Genomic DNA, 20,356 nt, shown 5'->3' with positions numbered 1-20,356 from the left:
ACTTTATTACAGATCTACCTCCATGTAATGGATTTAACACCATTCTAGTCATTGTGGATCTTTTTTCCAAGATGGCCCACTTTATTCCTTTAAAGGGATTACCTTCTGCTTCAATTCTGGCAAAGGAGTTCCTCGAAAACATTGTTCGAATACACAGATTTCCTTCTGTATTGGTCTCTGACCGAGGTAGTCAATTCATTTCACATTTTTGGAAGAAATGTTGTCAATTGGCGCAAATCGATGTGAGGTTATCAACCAGTCACCATCCCCAGACCGATGGTCAGACGGAGAGGACCAACCAGACCCTTGAACAGTACCGACGTTGCATGCTACACCAGACCGAAAGTAATTGGAAAGATATTTTATGGATTTCTGAGTATGCATACAATAACTCTGTACATTCAGGAACCGGACAAAGCCCCTTTTATACCATATATGGACATCACCCTCGAACCTCAGAACTAGATTCACCTCAGCATTTAGAAATGCCCGCAGTTGGTCATTTTCACTCTACTATTACACAAGCCTTTAAAGAGGCAAGAGAACATTTGAAACAAGCAAAAGAGAAATATAAGAAAAATGCTGATCAACATAGAAGTGAAACTCCACAATACAAGATTGGGGATCAAGTTTGGCTGGCTGCAAAACCAATATCTCTGAAGGGAACTCAGACTTTTAACCCTAGATATTTGGAACCTTACACCATTAAGGCCATTATCAACCCGGTGGCCGTCAAATTGGAATTACCCTCTAATATGTGAATTCATCCTGTCTTTCATGTTTCAATTTTAAAACCAGTTCAACCAGGGACAAGATTAACCAAACCCACCGACCCCGTCTTGATAGATGGAGAACCTGAATTCGAGGAAAAAAATATCCTGGTCTCCAAGATGGTTAAATCAAAACTTTTTTATTTAATCGATTGGAAGGGCATACGGACCACAAGAAAGGTCATGGGAGCCTAGTGACCACGTTCATGCACCTCAGTTGGTGAAGAAATTCCATCGGGACTTCCCAGACAAACCAGGGCCAAGGGGAAGACCAACTTTAGGAGGAGCCTTGGGTGGGAGTGCTTTCATGATGCCAACCCCTGGGCATCAGCATCAAGCCCATCAGCTCCGGGAGCAGGCATCCAGATACTTATTAAAACCCCAACAGCCCCGGCTGGGGGCTATTTGGGTTCAGTCCTGGCTCCTTAGGCGTCAGGCTCATTATAGAAACCAGTCCTTGCGCCATAGGCGCCAGGTTCATAGACTTCACTTACCTGATGCAGACCATGCTGCTAGTGAGTCCAAGCCAACGTGAGGCCTGGATGGGACTATTTTACTACAGGGACTATTTTTTACTCGGGCGTGGTTCTAGAGACTTCTTACCTGGGACCACTTTGGAGGCTATTTAAACCACGCCCGAACAACAGCACACGCTTCGCGTTATTCTGCATCCAGCAGCGTAACGCCCAGCAGCGTAAGGCTCACCGTGCCTGCAGTCTGCATCCAGTCTTCTGCCACGCCTGCCTCGAATCTGGAGATCCTAAAACAAAGAGGAAAGAAAAGGGCAAGATTAGAAAACGAACCATCTTGAATTCCACACCTGATTTCGGATCCATCTCGCCTCCAGACCTGGAAAGAACATCATTTTTGTACACGTCGCATCTCCAGCTGCAGCGCCACACCATACTGTAACGTTCACCTGATTCCCATAGAGGCGCCGGTCTTGACTGGGCGTATACCGTATCTTCAAAGGTGATGTGTAACACACGGCTGGCTCTTTGGGCTGGACCTCTGTGCACTGTATGTTTGACTCGAAGGGTAAGATGTCTGCAGATAGAAAATATGGGATTAAGGAACTGGGTTATTGAATGTCTCTCTCTTCTTCCCTTTCTCTTCTCCCTGTAGAACCCCAAAGGTTAACGCTCTCACCTTAGGTAAGTGAACGCTGTGCTCTCCATCTGCCTCGGGGCAGGGTGCTGTAACCAGTTTCTTCACTGGATAAGGGGAGCAGGCCTCTTGACTTCAGAGGACTGCTGTCCGTCGTTTACTGCACGAACGGTAAGTTTTGAGTAATTCTAATGTCTTTAAAGTCTTTAGTAATGATGTTTCTTGTTTTGCAGGGTTCCGGCGATGGCGGATGACGGGCTGAAGTGAGTTGAAGTTGGAGCCCGTGTGATGAATAGAAGTGCCTGGAAGCACGTAAGTAAGCGCTTGTTGCCTGCTTCACGATGCGCTCTAACTGTTTTTTTATTTTGCAGGTACAAGTTCGGAGCGGCTGCAGGGTGCCGGAATACCCACTGGGTTAGATGTGGAAAGGAGTAATGGCACGTGAGTATTAAAGTTCCCCAATGTCTTTAAACGCACCTTGTTTTGTCTTTCAGATGCGGGATGCAGCGCCGAAGGCCTCCGGAGCGTGCGAAGAGTTGGTAAGCTTTTGTCTTTCAGATGCCGGAATGCTGTGTGAAGACCTCCGGAGCGCACGAAGAGTAGGTAAGCCTTTGTCTTTCAGATGCCGGAATGCAGCGCGAGGCGTTGGTGACAGCCGATGGACCAGGTAAGTGAAGAGCTGTCACTGAAGACCGTAATGCTAACCTGTTCTTTCTTGTCTTTATAGGTGTTGCTGAAGATTGGATTCAGGATGGTAAGCCTTTTTCCTTAGGCCCAGGATCAGATGCAGAAGACACGATGAGCGTTCTGCTGCAGAGGATGCAGAATAACGCAAAGCAAGATTCATCCATCGGGTGTGGTTTAAATAGCCTCCTGTAGTGCTTAGGTGTCTCCTTCCACAGCCACGTCTAGGTAAGAAAAGAGTTCCTGCTTTCCAGAAGAGTTCCAGTGTTCTGAATCTAGGGAGTGGCTCCTGCCCCACCCAACAGGAAAAGTAGTTCCAAACAGAAGAGGATCAGAGGCTCAACTGGCAGGCAAGTAAGCAGCATGGTCTGCTGCAGGTAAGTCCACCCAAGCATTATAAGCCCGGCGCTTCCAGCGCTGGGACTGGGCATATGTATGAGCCTGGTGCCACTGGCGCCAGGACTGGGTCCAAAAGGTCCCAATTGGGACTAGTTGGCACTCGGAACCTGGGTTATGGATCTGCTTCTAAGGGAGTTGGGAAAACCCTGACCTTTTGGAAGCAGAGATCATGACAGTACCCCCCCTCAAGGCCCCTCCCAAACCGGGCTTCTCCGGGGGTTTTGGCTTGTCAGGAAATGTTCGGTGAAATCTTTTGATTAGGCGAGGAGCGTGGACATATTCAGCAGGTTCCCAGGATCTCTCTTGGGGGCCGTAGCCTTTCCAGTCAATTAGGTAAAATAGTTTAGATTTGGAGATCTTGGAGTCCAGAATGCTTTTGACTTCAAACTCGAGTTCTCTATCAACTAGGATAGGTTTTGGAGATTTAGTTAGTCGGGTTTGAGGTTGCACAGGTTTTAATAGAGAGACGTGGAAGACCGGATGTATCTTCATGTGCGGGGGCAAGCCACCTTGACCGCTACTCGGTTTACTATGGTAGTGATGGAATAGGGACCAAGGTATCTTGGGTTGAATGTGCGTGGCCCTTTTAGAGGTAGATATTTGGTGGATAACCAGACTTGATCCCCTACTTGATATTGAGGGGCTTCCTTCCGATGTTGATCTGCTCCTTTCTTGTATTGTTCTTTAGCCCTTTGAAGGTGAGAAACAGCTTCCTTAAAGGCTTGGGTGATTGTAGAATGCAGGTAGTCTACTGCTGGTGTTTCAAGATCTTGGAGGGGATCCAACTCCGAGGTTCGAGGGTGACTGCCGTACAAAAGAAAAAACGGGGTTTTCCCAGTTCCCGAATGGACAGAGTTATTGTAGGCATATTCGGCTATCTAAAGGATGTCTTTCCAAGTTTTTTCAGTTTGTTGCAGCATGCAGCGTAAATACTGTTCCAGAGTTTGATTGGTCCTCTCGGTTTGTCCGTCGGTCTGAGGGTGGTGACTGGTCGATAGTCTCACATCAATTTGAGCCGACCGACAGCAACTTCGCCAAAAATGAGAAATAAATTGACTACCTCGATCCGAAATTAGAACCGAAGGAAAACCGTGCAGTCGGACGATGTTTTCGAGGAATTCTCGGGCCAGAGTTGCTGCTGTTGGCAAGCCTTTGAGCGGAATGAAATGCGCCATCTTGGAGAATAAGTCCACGATTACTAGAATCGTATTGTATCCGGAGCATGGAGGTAGATCGGTGATGAAGTCCATAGAAAGCGTATGCCAAGGGCGAGGTGGGATGTCAATAGGGCGTAAGAGGCCTGCTGGTCTTTCCTTTTGACTCTTGTTTTGGGCGCATACTCCACAGGACATTATAAAGTCTCTGATATCTTTTTTCCAAGACGGCCACCAGAAGTAGCGCTTGATCTTTTCTGAGGTCTTGGCCATACCGGGATATCCTTCCATTAAAGAATCGTGATAACAAGAGATTACTTTTTTCTGTAAATCTGTGCTGGGTAGGTATAATCGTTCTTGGAAATACAATAAGTTGTCCTTTACTGAAAAGTCCTTTCCCTGCAGATGCCAATTCTGTATGTCTGCTGGAGTTACAAGTTGCCTGGCTTTATCCTTAACTTCCTCTATGGATTCTGTGGCGATTACACCCAGAATTCTTTGTTCAGGAATGATTGTTACAGGTTTAGGGGTGATCAAGTGTTCTTCCACTCCCATCCTAGAAAGGGCATCAGCTTTACCGTTCTTTGTACCAGATCGATAGGTAATTATGAAGTCAAACTCGGCAAAGAATAATGCCCAACGGAGTTGTATAGAGGATTGGGCTTTTGCGGTTTTCAAATATTGCAGGTTTCGGTGATCCGTAATCACAGTAATGGTGTGTCGGGCCCCCAGCAGATAATGCCGCCAAGCCTTAAAGGCAGACTTGATAGCCAGAAGTTCCTTGTCAGTAATCGTGTAATTGATTTCAGGAGGCGAGAATTTGCGGGACCAAAATGCCACGGGATGCAACTGATTGGTTACCGGGTCCTTTTGTGATAGAACTGCCCCCATGGCAAGGCTTGAAGCATCAGTTTCCACGATGTAGGGGAGTTCGGGGCGAGGGTGTTTTAAGATTGGTGCAGAGATAAATTTAGTCTTCAAATCCTGGAAAGCTTGTTCCGCCTCGGTAGACCATTCAAAACGTTTGTTTTTCTTTAACAAGGCAGTGATGGGCTGGTCTATTTGAGAGAATTCGGGAATAAACCTGCGGTAAAAGTTAGCGAAGCCGAACATGCTTTGCACACCTTTTACGGAGGATGGTGATGGCCATTTGAGAACTGCATCGACCTTCTTTGAATCCATACGCACTCCGCCAGGTGATAATATGAATCCCAAGAATTCAACTTCAGTCACGTTGAAAACACATTTTTCCAACTTAGCGAAAAGTTTGTGTTGACGCAATCTTTCGAGGACCATTTTCACGTGTTTCCGATGTTCAGATTCCGATGAAGAATAAACGAGGATGTCGTCAATGTAAACAACAACACACACATCTATGAGCTCTCTGAGGACATCGTTCATAAAATATTGAAAGGCGGCCGGGGCATTGCAAAGTCCGAAGGGCATGACCTGATATTCAAATAGCCCATACTTGGTGCGGAAGGCCGTCTTCCATTCATCGCCCACTTTTACTCGTACCAAGTGGTAAGCTCCTCTAAGATCCAGCTTTGTATATATGCATGCTTTTCTGACTTGGTCCAGGAGTTCAGGGATCAAAGGTAACGGATATCTATTCTTAACGGTGATCTGGTTCAGGGAGCGATAATCTATACAAGTTCTAAGGTCTCCTTCCTTTTTTGGAACGAAGAACAAAGCTGAAGAAGCAGGGGACTTGGAAGGACGAATAACCCCATTTGCCAGGTATTGATCCAGGTATTGTCGAAGGTGAAGGTTCTCAGGCTCGGTGAGGGCATAAATTCTACTACAAAGAGGAGTAGATCCAGGTATCAGGTCTATCTGGCAGTCATAAGACCTATGAGGAGGTAGAGAGTTAGCCTGATCCTTCCGGAAAACATCTTGGTATTCGGGAGGTAACTGGGGAGTCTCTGAAGAAATTGCTGCCAGTGCAACACCAGGTGGAGGGTGACAAGTAGAGACACATTCTGGAAACTGGACCGTTCTTGCTCGCCAATCGATCATAGGATTGTGTTTCTCTAACCAAGGTATTCCTAGAATAATCTGAAACTGAGGGGCCTTGATCACATCGAACACGATCTTCTCATGGTGTCCATCTTGACTTACTAGCGTCACCTCTTGAGTGGTATGCGTTACTGGCCCGGAGGCAATCTCCGTACCATCCACTGTAGTAATGACGTCCTTTACAGCCTTGGGACAAAGAGTTAGATTCATCCTCAAAACCATTTCATGATCCACATAATTGCTGCTGGCACCGCTGTCGACGTAAGCTTCAATTGCATGTAATCGATCCGGATTATCAGGGCTAATGAGGATCATAGGTATCACGAAATGCGAGGTCACGGAACTGGTTTTCACGCTCGGCAAGAGGACCTCTATTCTTGTCGGGCGAGGTCGTTTCCCTGCTCAGAGTTTGTAACTTTGGTAACTGCAGCTCCTACTGCCTTCTTGGCAGGTTTCACCGGACAGTCTCGAAGAAAGTGCCCTGAGTTTCCGCAATAGAGGCAGAATTGCAACTGTTTTCTCCTTTCCCGCTCCTTTTGTGTTAGAGGACCTTTCAGACCCCCTATTTGCATGGGTTCCCCGGAGTCTACTCCTTTGGAAGGAGTTGGCGGTTTGGAAAATACTCGAGCATCAAACTTGGAACGATCGGCCTTCCTGTTCTGCAGTCTGTGATCTATTTGAACGACTAAGTCTATATAGTCCGAACAATCTTGTGGGGGATTCACTACTTGGGCTAACACATCTTTGAGCTCTCCACGTAGACCTCTATAAAACAGCGTAATCCTTTTGTCCTCAGGCCATTGAGTTTCCACTATCAGTCTGTTGAAAGACGCAATATAAGCCAAAAGGTCTTGATTACCTTGTCGCAACGAAAGAAGCTCATTGTCCAAGGCCTGCCCCTGTGAATGTCTTGCGAACAGTTTTTCCATACTGAGCTGAAAAGCTTGAAAATCATGGAGGACCGAATCATCTTGATTTACTAGAGGGATCGACCAGTCTGCCGCATTGCCACTAAGGTACGAAAGCACGAAAGCTACTTTAGCTTGATCAGTTGGAAAGGCTGCTGGCCGGTATAAGAAATGCAACCGGCACTGATTGATAAATACTGCAAACCTCTTTGGGTCACCAGAAAATCGTTCGGGCGGAGCCAGAGGTACATTCCCAGGTAGGTTGATCTGCACTGGATTCATAGAGGATGTAGAAGGAAGATTTCCCCCAGATGCGGGTAACGGGGTCTGTCCGGCTTGTGACTGTAGCAATTGTCTAGCGAGATCATCTGTTCGCTCCTTGGAAATAATCAGTTCCCTTCTTAGAGCGTTCGTTTCCTGACGGGCTGCATGCACTTCTGCCCTTAGTTCCCCAAGTAACTGGGCTAGCTGGTCGGTATCCGAGGTTTCCATAGCGCCTGGACGGGAGTTTTGTGGTAGGCTTTGCGTTCTGTAACGCTCACCTGATTCCCGTAGAGGCGCCGGTCTTGACTGGGCGTATACCGTATCTTCAAAGGTGATGTGTAACACACGGCTGGCTCTTTGGGCTGGACCTCTGTGCACTGTATGTTTGACTCGAAGGGTAAGATGTCTGCAGATAGAAAATATGGGATTAAGGAACTGGGTTATTGAATGTCTCTCTCTTCTTCCCTTTCTCTTCTCCTGTAGAACCCCAAAGGTTAATGCTCTCACCTTAGGTAAGTGAACGCTGTGCTCTCCATCTGCCTCGGGGCAGGGTGCTGTAACCAGTTTCTTCACTGGATAAGGGGAGCAGGCCTCTTGACTTCAGAGGACTGCTGTCCGTCGTTTACTGCACGAACGGTAAGTTTCGAGTAATTCTAATGTCTTTAAAGTCTTTAATAATGATGTTTCTTGTTTTGCAGGGTTCCGGCGATGGCGGATGACGGGCTGAGGTGAGTTGAAGATGGAGCCCGTGTGATGAATAGAAGCGCCTGGAAGCACGTAAGTAAGCGCTTGTTGCCTGCTTCACGATGCGCTCTAACTGTCTTTTTATTTTGCAGGTACAAGTTCGGAGCGGCTGCAGGGTCCCGGAATACCCACTGGGTTAGATGTGGAAAGGAGTAATGGCACGTGAGTATTAAAGTTCCCCAATGTCTTTAAACGCACCTTGTTTTGTCTTTCAGATGCGGGATGCAGCGCCGAAGGCCTCCGGAGCGTGCGAAGAGTTGGTAAGCTTTTGTCTTTCAGATGCCGGAATGCTGTGTGAAGACCTCCGGAGCGCACGAAGATTAGGTAAGCCTTTGTCTTTCAGATGCCGGAATGCAGCGCGAGGCGTTGGTGACAGCCGATGGACCAGGTAAGTGAAGAGCTGTCACTGAAGACCGTAATGCTAACCTGTTCTTTCTTGTCTTTATAGGTGTTGCTGAAGACTGGATTAAGGATGGTAAGCCTTTTTCCTTAGGCCCAGGATCAGATGCAGAAGACACGATGAGCGTTCTGCTGCAGAGGATGCAGAATAGCGCAAAGCAAGATTCATCCATCGGGTGTGGTTTAAATAGCCTCCTGTAGTGCTTAGGTGTCTCCTTCCACAGCCACGCCTAGGTAAGAAAAGAGTTCCTGCTTCCAGAAGAGTTCCAGTGTTCTGAATCTAGGGAGTGGCTCCTGCCCCACCCAACAGGAAAAGTAGTTCCAAACAGAAGAGGATCAGAGGCTCAACTGGCAGGCAAGTAAGCAGCATGGTCTGCTGCAGGTAAGTCCACCCAAGCATTATGAGCCCGGCGCTTCCAGCACTGGGACTGGGCATATGTATGAGCCTGGTGCCACTGGCGCCAGGACTGGGTCCAAAAGGTCCCAATTGGGACTGGTCGGCACTCGGAACCTAGGTTATGGATCTGCTTCCAAGGGAGTTGGGAAAACCCTGACCTTTGATCTTTCGATTCGGCGCTGCTTCCATCATTTCTTCACCAAACTCCGGCAGCTGAGGGACAAAAGAAAACAACAAGGTGAGCTGAGAAAACCAACAAATAAAACACTTATCACCATAGACTTACCTGATTACCACCAGAGGCATTATTCTATAACTCTCCACATCTTCATATGCCGCACCTGCAAAGGGAGAGAAAACAACACTCAAACACCTGCAACATTTACCAGACGGCGTCGGGTAATACAGACTCTTACCTGAGCGCCACCAACTGCCACAAGGGTATCTTCTCATGATCTTAGCTGCAAGACAAGGAAGGAAGGGGGGACAAGAGTGAATCATCGGACATATTGAACTCTATTAACTTGATACTTACTGAACCTTGCCAGGAACCTCAGAGTCAATACTCTCCGGAACTCTCCCACGCCTTCAAACCAGTGAAGTAACTGGCATCTACGTGCCCCTACAATCCACGCAGGATGAGAGCTCATCATTAAAAAACATAAGGTGAGGTTCCTAAAAGGCGATATCGGAGGTGACAAGAAGGGAGAACGAGAACAGTGGGAGGGTGCTATAACTCAAATCCACGGGTGGCTAAGTCCCTTTCTCCACCTGCAGGAGAATACTTCTACGGATCAAGCAGACGAGATTAGGTGGGCCAGTCCAGACAGTCATCTCGGCACTACGCATCACGTTGATGGAGACCGCAGCTGTCCGGGTCCGATCGATGCCCCTGTGGGAACCAGGTGAGCGTAACACTGTACTTCTGCTCTCTATATGGCGGAGAGGCAAAGAGGACCACAGCCAAGAATCTCTATTATTGGTAACGTAGTCGAGCAATCAAGGCCTAGCTTCTCAGGAGGTGATGCAGGCTGGTTCCTAAGTACAGTGTAGTCCCCAAGCCCCCACAAAATAATGTCCACATACTGTATTACTGAGAACACAGTCTTTATATAATTAATATTCAAGGCTATGTACACTATCACAATAACTCACTTTGTACTCAGAAAATCAACAATGGTAAATATGTACAGTTCTAAAGTGGTACCACAATTATTATCAGATCTCATTAAAGTGCATCAACTATACTGTCAAATGTCACACAGATCAATAAAAAGGAAACCAGCAATAGGCATAGTAAGGAAAGCAAGATGGTTGAAACAATAGCCAGATTACTGGCCACTACCACTAGACACAGTTCTGTGTGGAGATCCCCCCACCTGGGCAACCTGTAAAATAAAGATATAGCACAAGCCCAGTCTTATTTGCTCCTATAATGTTTCCCCCCCCCAATGTACCTGGTGGAGCAGAGTTCTTCGAAGAAGCGTCGATGGATCCTTCTTGAGTGACTCCCTTTAAAGCAGGAGCCACGGATCCTCGAGAGGTGTCGAAGAAGGTGAACTTGACGTTGATGGCATTGAGGACAAGTTTGGGGGTGCCGTGGGCACAGCGTCAATCTAAGCGGTGCTCGTCAGCGACGTCCTGCGAGGATGCGGTGTGCTGGGCACCTCGGTGATTGATAGTTCAGGGCCGCAAAAAGTTTCTGAAGAACTGTGCCCCAACAAGGGCGTCGACTCGACGAAGTCTCTGTGGTCTTTGGGTGGCGGGAAACCCATCGGGGGATTCTCCTCAGCACATCAGCGTTCTCGACTTTCTCCGGCAGGATAAAGCGGTCGTCGATGCAGACAAGGGAGTCCTTCGATTCGACAGTCTTAGCCAAAGGAGCGGGTGGCTCTGGTCATCGGCGGCACAGCGTCAAGCGGCCCCATATTCTGGGGCAACACGGCTTCGACAGGCCTCTAGCGGTTATGGCGATACCTCGAACCCTGGTCGACGGCAATGGACTTCGACGGCGTCGATGTCCGGGTGCTTCACTTCGTTCTCCTCGGCGGTCCCCGTCTCCGGTCGGCAGCCTTTCGAAGGTCTGGCTTCCAGGGAGCGTTGGCGAAGGTTAGTGGTGCTCGATGGTCCCTCGGAGCACGGGAAGAGGGCGTCTACCCAGGCCCTCTCTCGGATCAGTCCTCGACGAACTCGACAGCTTTCGGATCGGGTCGAAGCAAATGCAGCAGCAGTTCTTCTTCTTCCAGCTGGGCATCGAGGATCAGCAGTTCCAGTTACTCTTCAAGTGTAGACACAGCTTCTGAACAATTTCCAGTGGTGAGAGGTCCCCAGATATACTATTCTGCCTCTCATCCACACTGCTGGGTCACACTCAGCAGCCAATCATATAGAAGGGCATTCATGCAGTCAGTCAGCCAATCAGGCAAACAGTGCATTCAGGCCATACTCCTACCTCTCAGACACTCACAACAAGGAATGTGTATTGGGACAAGTACCCAGCCATTCAACACTACACACTGCATTCATACCAGTTTCAGGCAGGGCTGTCTCAGTCTTTGTCTCTCATACCAGAAACCAGACAGCCACAACAAGAAGTGCATATTGGTCACACACTCCATTCACCCAGGTCCCACCCACAGGGTGTACCAACAACATACAGTCACTGGGAAGGATCCAGCCAGTCTGGCCTGGACTTCACAACAACACCATATATGGAACTACCACCCAAAAGCCAGTCAGGGGGAAGGGACAACATCAGGGCTTCCCAGGATTTTGGGAAATAATGTAACATGCAATAGAAAGCAAGAGGCCACAGGGGCCATCTTGTTTCCTATCAGGAATCAACTGATTCCAATGTCAGGGCCGGGGTATCCCAAAATGGAGGATACTCAGAGCACCTGTCAAATTCAGCATGGAGCTGCCACCAGCCCATACCCTGCTCTGTGGGCCACACACAGGTGCCCAAAAACATACACTAGGGGCACAGGGTTGTACCCCCCACCCATGGGTGCCATAAGGGTATCCCATGGGTCTGGACACCAAAACAAAAATAGGAAGAGCTGCACTGCCAGGAGTCCCACATGGACTCCTGCGCAGAAAACAATACAGAACACAAATGAAAAAGGACTACAGTACAAGGACAGGGAGGCCCTGTCCCTCCAATGCATCTCCAGCATCACACCCCCTACTGTAGGAGTCATTAACTCCCCTGTACTCATGGTTTGCTTTATCTGCATGGGTGAATGCTGCGACTGCCCTTGTGGCACACTCATTGTCGCCTGCTGTGTTTGTAAACATTGCTGTATTCTCAGCGCTTGTGTCTGTTGCACTGTTTGATTCTGGGCAAACCCATCTTCGCTCTGAGAAGAGGAAGCAGGACCAATGCAGGAGCACCTAAATAACAGTGCCCACGTATGCCAGGTGTGGCCACCACTAGGAGCAGTGTGTGCATGGGCTAGAGGGACAGAAAATAGTGGCTGTGTATGCCAATAGCATCCATCAGGAGTAGCGCAGTGAGCGCAGGCAGGACGAGCAGTGTGTGCATAGGCTGGAGGGACAGAAAATGGTGGCTGTGTATGCCAATAGCGTCCATCAGGTGTAGCGCAGTGAGTGCAGGCAGGACAAGTATAGAATTGCAGCATTGTATGCCAGATGAGGCTACCGATGCAGAATTAGGTGAGGGATCAGAGTATTCAGATGCAGCAACCCTGTATAAAAGGATTGGCCACCAGTGGCAGGCATGCGCATGCTCATCCTCACGGCCCTTCAATGGGTGCACATGTAATGCCTCAGCGTTCTCTCTGCCATGGAGCCACTCACAGCCCTGTGCTCCATGAAACCTAACATAAGGTATGCAAAACAGAACATGACTTGATAGCTTCTGGAAAGCTGACTGAAACCAAAATTCCTATTATGACCATGGAGTCCGACGAGGTGGGTGTAGGTTAATGATCAAGTCCTTTTTCTTCTACAAATCAGCCTTATGTTGCTGATTGGCCTTTGCTCAACAATTCTTACACAGAAATCACCTTGAGAAGCTGAACAGTGCCCAGAAGATCCACATCATCCTATGTGTGTGCAACAATCCTGACAATCACTAGGTCCACGTTTCGATAAAAATGCTGGGAAAATTGACTGTAATACCGACACAGCATTTCACCAGACCGGGAAAACCCGATTTTGCCAGTGGGGGCTCTTATCTACTTGCAGGCCTCACCTGCCATCAGTACTCGGGTGGGGGGATATATAATGATAAAAAATAATCAGGATGTGAGATCCTACAAAAAACAAGCTGCGGTTCTGAACATATGAGTTTATTTTAAAAAAACACAAGTGTTATTGTTCAGTTAGTTTACATAGCTTTCGGTAAGCTTGAAAGGCTCAAAGGAACGGACAGGAGTGATTAAATTTGGTGGAAATACAGAATGAGTATCAACCTCTTTTGTATTGAGGTACAGAGTTCCACCTACGGGCACAGTGGTATACAACAGTTTGAAGAACATGTATTTAAACAATAGTGCACCCGGGACATAGGGTGGTCCAGGGCATGGTTAACATGGGGTGTACACAACATAATCTACAAGACATACACGAAAAAGGGTTTTTGCAGTTGTGTCACTGGGGATCGACATAGGTGTGTTTCGGCCATGAAGGCAGAATTGTCGCCTTGATAGTTTTGGCCTATCACAGCAGCAGGTAAGCTGTCCTTTGACATGGCAACACTAGGCCTCAATTATGAAACAATAAATAACACAATTAGACCCTGAGATCCTTACAAATCCTTCTCTATTCGCAGACAATACGGACTACACCACATTTGGTGCTCATCCTGAAGAAGGCCAACACTATCCAGGAGACAATTCTGCCTTCATGGCCGAAACACACCTGTGTCGATCCCCAGGGACACAACTGCAAAAACCCTTTTTCGTGTATGTCTTGTAGATTATGTTGTGTACACCCTGTGTTAACCATGCCCTGGACCACCCTATGTCCCGGGTGCACTATTGTTTAAATATATGTTCTTCAAACTGTTGTATACCACTGTGCCCGTAGGTGGAACTCTGTACCTCAATACATAAGAGGTTGATACTCATTCTGTATTTCCACCAAATTTAATCACTCCTGTCCGTTCCTTTGAGACTTTCATGCTTATCGAAAGCTATGTAAACTAATTGAACGATAACACTTGTGGTTTTTTTAAAATAAACTCATATGTTCAGAACCGCAGCTTGCTTTTTGTAGGATCTCACATCCTTATTATTTTTGATTATTATATGGGTACCCTCCTGGGTAGATTAGGACCCCGCCAGGTGCCCTTATTTTCACTCGGGTGGGGGGAGCCAGACAATGAGATGGGTTTAGTTTCCTTATTTCGGCAGAGGCCGCCCCCACATCCGCTCCTTCCTTTAGCCTCCAGCAGGATGCCATGAAAAAATGGAATAGGGGCTCCGTACGGAGCATCCCCTTCCCTTTCCATGGCAGCCATCTTGTAAAAGGATTTTCCTTCCTATAGCAGGACGCCACACGCATCCTGTTGTAGAAAGAAAATCCTTTTTTTAGCACCGCGGGTAACCGCTTTGTTAACCCATGGCGCTAATGGCCTTCATTCCCTGTTCAGCCCCTGGCATGGGGGATAATGGCCTAGAGCACTCGTTATCTGCCCTTGCTCCACTCGGGCAATAATTTGGGCTGTCGTGCCGTTATCCCCCATTTCAGTCCCTAGAACGTGGGATGAATGCCACAGTAGATCAGGCCCCTATCGGCATAGAAATGCCAGAATCACTGGCACCGGTATTACCGGTGCCTGTCATTCCGGCAATCCCATCCCATGGAATCCTATGGGACTCCATGGAATGGGAACTTACTACCATCTCTGTGACTTATAATATCCCAGTAATACCAGGATATCAGGCGGCGGAGAAGGTAGGACCCGTTTCCCGGTATCTCACCGGAATTATCGTCAGGATACTGGGAAACTTGTAATGAGCCCAAATATTGCCAGAAAGTTGTTCAAATTACACAATGTAGGACTATCATTCTATGACATCAAAGAAAAAAAAGAACCTATAGTCCACGTTCAAGGAAAAGATGTGCCATGGTTTGAATATACTTCAATGTACACAAGCTGTGGGCAGCCTCACTTGAAATGCCTTTTGCATAGATGCAAGGACCTAACCCAACTTTGAATTGTGCATTTGGAGCAGGCATTCACTGAGGGAAACGCCCTTAAGTTCTTGCTTGCATAATAGGGATGCAAGCCAAGGGAACTTGATAGAAGAGTGAGAACAGCATCCCAAGCTGTCCAAAGGTACCTCTGCATGAAGGAAGGGACAGCAGGCCTCTGTATGAAAGGGAGCAGGGCAGAGCAGAGTTGGAGATGGCCCAGTGAGGGCAATGCAGGCTGCTGCAGCGATGACGGAAGTAGCACTGTATCCAACCGAAGCAAGGGATGGATCCAAAACTGGTCCAGGGTGCCTGGCAGAGGAAAGCGAGCACTCACGGCAAGGGTACCTAAGGCACTGAAGGAAAGCAGGACAGGCTCTCTTGATGGTCCAGATTGTGAGAGGATGAAGGGTGTATAGCTGCAGAGAGAGCCTGTTGGATGCCTCCTCTATCCCAAGGCGCTGATTCTGCCGAAACTAGGCCAGATATGAAACGGGGACAGAGATTGACTGCCCCCCAGGATACTGCAGGTCACCAATTCTGCCACTGAAATACCAGACGCCGATAAAGATTGTTGATGGCAAGCTGATTTGGGGTGGAGGGATGCTAAGCAGAGGCCAGCAGCTGGGTCAGATGCCGACCTAGTTTGGAGAGGTGTGGGCGAGCTGCCACTGCCTGCAACTACTTTCTTAACCCACACTGGTAGAGGGCCCACTGACTTCCTGCACATTTGTTCTCTTCACCGCCTAGTTATTATTTTATAATTTCAATGTCATTTTATCACTGTTCGGATTTTTCCTTTGTGCAGCGCTTTGGCAAATAAATGAATAAATCGGTGCAACACAAATGCAAAGTCAGCAATCTTCAAGCCCTACGACCCCAAGACAATACAGTTGCACTCAAAGTTCCATATTAGCTATCAAGGCGGTGTGCAGACCATAGCTTGACATATTGCATTTTCTGTGATGTCGAAGGCTTTTGAATGATATTTGGTCCCAAGAGAGGTGGACGGTTTTTGTTAAAAATTGTTTAGCCATCCGTGCACTCACTCCGTTAACAGGGGGTTTGCAGGGACCCTAACACAAACTTGGGGGGGGGGGAGCGGGGAGGGGCGTGCGAGCCAAACTCCAAGCTGACCTGGACCACCATGGGTGTGCAATGTCTATGTTGGTCATTCCTCTGCAGGGGCAGACGCACACTGCGCTAGGTGAAAGATGTAAATATGTTTTTAATGGAAGCTTAAATCTTTTGCATAGGATAGAAACACGGTGGCGGTGCTTGGCCCCTGGCACCTAAATGTGCCAGCCACTAGAGTTGGCTGGTGAATTTTTAAATTGGAGGGCGTATATACCTGCCGCGAGTATGCAAGAGCGACCAAGCATTTTGAGGAAGCCTGAAACCACGAAAGGGGCTTCGGAGGGGGGTCCTGCCGGGGAAAATGTTTTAAATAAGGTGTTAAAATTGTGCATTATGTAGCACACCTTTGGTGAAACATTGGATTAAAAAGTCAGACAGTTTGCATTCGGTTTTGTAGGGCAACTTCTGAAAAAGCCCAATAGTCACCAACAGTGCACAGCAATATTTCCCAAAACACGTTCATGCCTTTCCACAGAATATATGCTATAAAAAGAATGTTCATCCAGCCTGTGCCCATACATTTCCATGCTGGCTGCACCATTATATGCCAGTATTCCTATATAACAAAATACTCATGTTTGCTTTGAACATAATGTCAGTAATGATACTATAAGAAAATATGTTCAAGCTGGTTCTGCCAAAATATGCCAGTACCTCCTCCTGTTGGCTTTGCTATTAAAAATGGCATGCTACAATACTAAAACATGTCCAAACAGGCTCCAACATAGATCAGTGTAGATGATGCTTAAGAACACTTTTCATGCTGGCTTCATCATAGATGCTCAGTAGAAAATGCCATTCCACAGTAAGAAATAGGTGGGCTGGATACCCCAAAATGCCAGTCTACCCATGTAATAACACTTATGCATTTTTTATATAGATGTCCAATAAAGAATGTCATGCTACAGTAAGAAATGGCTAGACTGACTGCACCAAAATACAAGTGAAGCCACTGAGTAACACTTATCATGCTTGCTTTTTTATAGATGACCAGTCAAATGTCATGCCACAGTAAGAAATCACTAGACTGTCTGCACCAAAATGCCAGTCTAGCCATGTAATAATACAGATCATGCTTTCTTTATCAAGCATGCCCATTAAAATTGCAGTAGCAGCGCTCCCCCACTTTCCCTCTTCCTCCCATCCTCTACCCTCTCCGCCCCCCCCTCCCCACTTGCCAAAATCAGCTTCTCGGCCCAGCACAAACAAAAGCACACATGCATTACCACAACATTCACTCCCTCATTTACACACACCATTCTCTCCCTCATTCACATGCAAATCCATACACCATACACTTGCTCATTCACACGTGAACCCAGACACCATACATCATACACTCACTCGTTCACACACACACACTACATACATAATACACACCCTTGCATACACGCAAGCATACATGCATTCAAACATATATAAAACAGGTATGAAAATAATTAATTTTGTGTTCGCGTGGGGGCGTTCCAGTCACAAAGCCCCTGAGGGCCACCTCTCGAACAGGCCTCGGTCAGCAGCTTCCTCTCTCTACTTGGACAGGAAGCAGAAAGCTCCATGGACGACCCGATGTCAAAATCTGCTATTCCAGGTACATTGGGGTGGTAGAATCATTTTAGAATAAATAAGACTCATTAAACAATATATGGACTGGGCTTGTAGTATATCCATATTTAACAGGTTGCCCAGGTGGGGGAACCTCCACACAGAACTGTGTCTGGTCGGTAGGGAGCCAGAATTCTGCCTATTGTTCTAACCAACTGCTTTTCCTCCTGTGGGCCTCATTAAGAGTTTGGAGGTAGCCATGCCGCTTTTAGCGGCATGGCTACCCCCAAACCGGGTACCAGGTACCGGCACTGGGTCCGGGTCTAGGTCCAGGTCCCAAATATAGGGAATTACCGGGCCATGCTGACTTTGGCGGGCCCGGTAATTCCCATTCTTGGGACCGGGACCCGGTACATCCCCATTCCTATTTGAGCCCCTATAGGGCTCAATGGGAATGGGGAAGATGCTAACAACGGGCCCGTTAATGACCGGCCCATTGTTAGCATCCTGGTCTGCTAGCGGGTCCCGCTAAGGACGTCTGGCCAGACCAGACGTCCTTAGCTGGACCCACTACAGACCTCGTAATGTGGCGGCCCGGAATGAATGGTGCTGGTCCTTTACCAGCACCATTCATTCCGTGGCCGCCACACTTGTAATGAGGCCCTATGTCTATTGTTGGCTTACTTTATTACTTGATTTTTGTGCCATTTAAACTAAGTACAGTTGATGCACTTTAATGAAATCAGATAGTAATTGTGGTACCACGTAGAACTGTGTATATATTTGCCATTGTAGATTAACTCAGCACAAAGTGAGTTCTTGTGATTGTGTATATAACCTTTAACCTTAATTATATAAAGAATTGTGTTTTCACTAATACAGTGGGTGCTGGGGGACTACACTGTACTTAAGAACCAGCCTGCATCACCTCCTGAGTGGTAGTCCTTGATTGCTCGCCCACGTTTGACCAAATAGAGAATCTTGGCTGGGATCATCTATGCCTCTCCTCTACCATATAGAGAGCAGGAGTACAGACACCCCCCATCCAGTCTTTACACTCCTACCGACCAAGAAAGGAGGGTTAGGCCTGCCCGATTTTCGGGCGTATTACAAAGCGGCTCAAATCAGAGTTATGACAGACTTGTTTGTCATCGACTCGGGGAAGGTTGGTGACAGATGGATCGAGCAGTGGTCGGCGCCCATTGGGAGAAGTCCTATGGCTACAAAAGAACTGTCAGCCAACCAATATCCACAAATCCATTGCATTAGTGGACCAACAAATGGATTGGCTAGCTAGGGAAAAACAGTTTACCACCTTTCCCTCCCTGTGCATTCCGATATGGGGAAACCCAGACTTCATTCCAGGGATCCCAGAGGGTTGGTTTAAGAAATGGAAGGAAGCAGGCTACACCAAAATCCGGGACATCTTCCAAGGCCAGGACATAAAACCCTTCACTCAATGTAAGGAGGAATTGGGTTTATTAGAAGTTGATAGAATGCAGTATCTTCAACTACGTCATTGGCTAATGGACCCAGAGATTAGGGCGGGGCAACTAGATCCCTGACCCCCTTTGAAAGCTTTCTCACAATGGACACCAGGGACAAACATCTCACTTCCAACATATACGAGGTATACCTAACAGCGGACCATTCCATGCCCATCAAGTGCCCCAGTTACATGTGGGCCTGGGAGGAGACACTAGGGAAATCGATCCCAGAGGAATCCTGGGAGGAACTATGGCGCAATGTCCCGAAACTCACACAAGCAATTCAAATTAGGGAGTTTGGCACAAACCAATGACACAATGGCACTACACCCTGTTGAAGCTGAAAATGCTGTACCCTAACATGGCGGGGAGATGCTGGAGGGACTGTGGTGGGGAGGGGGACTGGCTGCATATATGGTGGGGATGTAGCAAATTACAAACCTACTGGAATCAAATTAATCACTACATGCATGAGATGTTTTGAACCAACCCTCAGAGGGGGCACGGGGAAGGAATCTTAGGCCTCCACATGCCCGGCTGGAACCAGTGGGCAAAACCCACTAAGAAAGCGCATATGATTCTATCACTCTCAGCACTACTGGTCATCGCCCAAAAATGGAAGATGAAGGATCCACCCACGGTACACGACTGGTTCTCAAAATGTTGGCACTTTACAGCTCTCAAATTGATGTTGTACACTCTGCAGGGTGCTCAAGCGAAATTTGCAACCGACTGGGCGATAGTTATGGAGTTTTTGAACGAGGACTTCAGGAAAGGATTCTGCCCACACACCCTGCACATACTGGAAATTGGGTGAACTAAGTCCTGCGGCTGTTCTGGATTGGTGGGGGGGGATGGTGGGAGTGACCTGGTTATTCAATTAACTTTTATGTTGACTTGCTTGTTTATGCATAATAAAATTAATTTTAAAAAAAGGATCAGTGATGTCATCACTGACATTTGTGATGTCATCTTTGATGTCATGGGTGTTAGTCTTAGCAGTGCACGGTGGTGGCGCGCGTTATGGTTGCTTAACTTACCATAACTGCCGAATTTCTGTTTTTTTTTCTCAATTTTACTTGTAACCATAATATTCTTTTAACACACTTTTTCCACTGTTTTGATGGGTTTTTATCAGTGCAACGTAACCATAATGTCCCTTAAGCAATGTTTATTCACAGAA

This window comes from Ambystoma mexicanum, chromosome 2p, assembly GCF_040938575.1.
Source record: "Ambystoma mexicanum isolate Mex_15411 chromosome 2p, UKY_AmexF1_1, whole genome shotgun sequence".
Lineage (NCBI taxonomy): Eukaryota > Metazoa > Chordata > Amphibia > Caudata > Ambystomatidae > Ambystoma > Ambystoma mexicanum.
Note: the sequence above shows the minus strand (reverse complement) of the source record.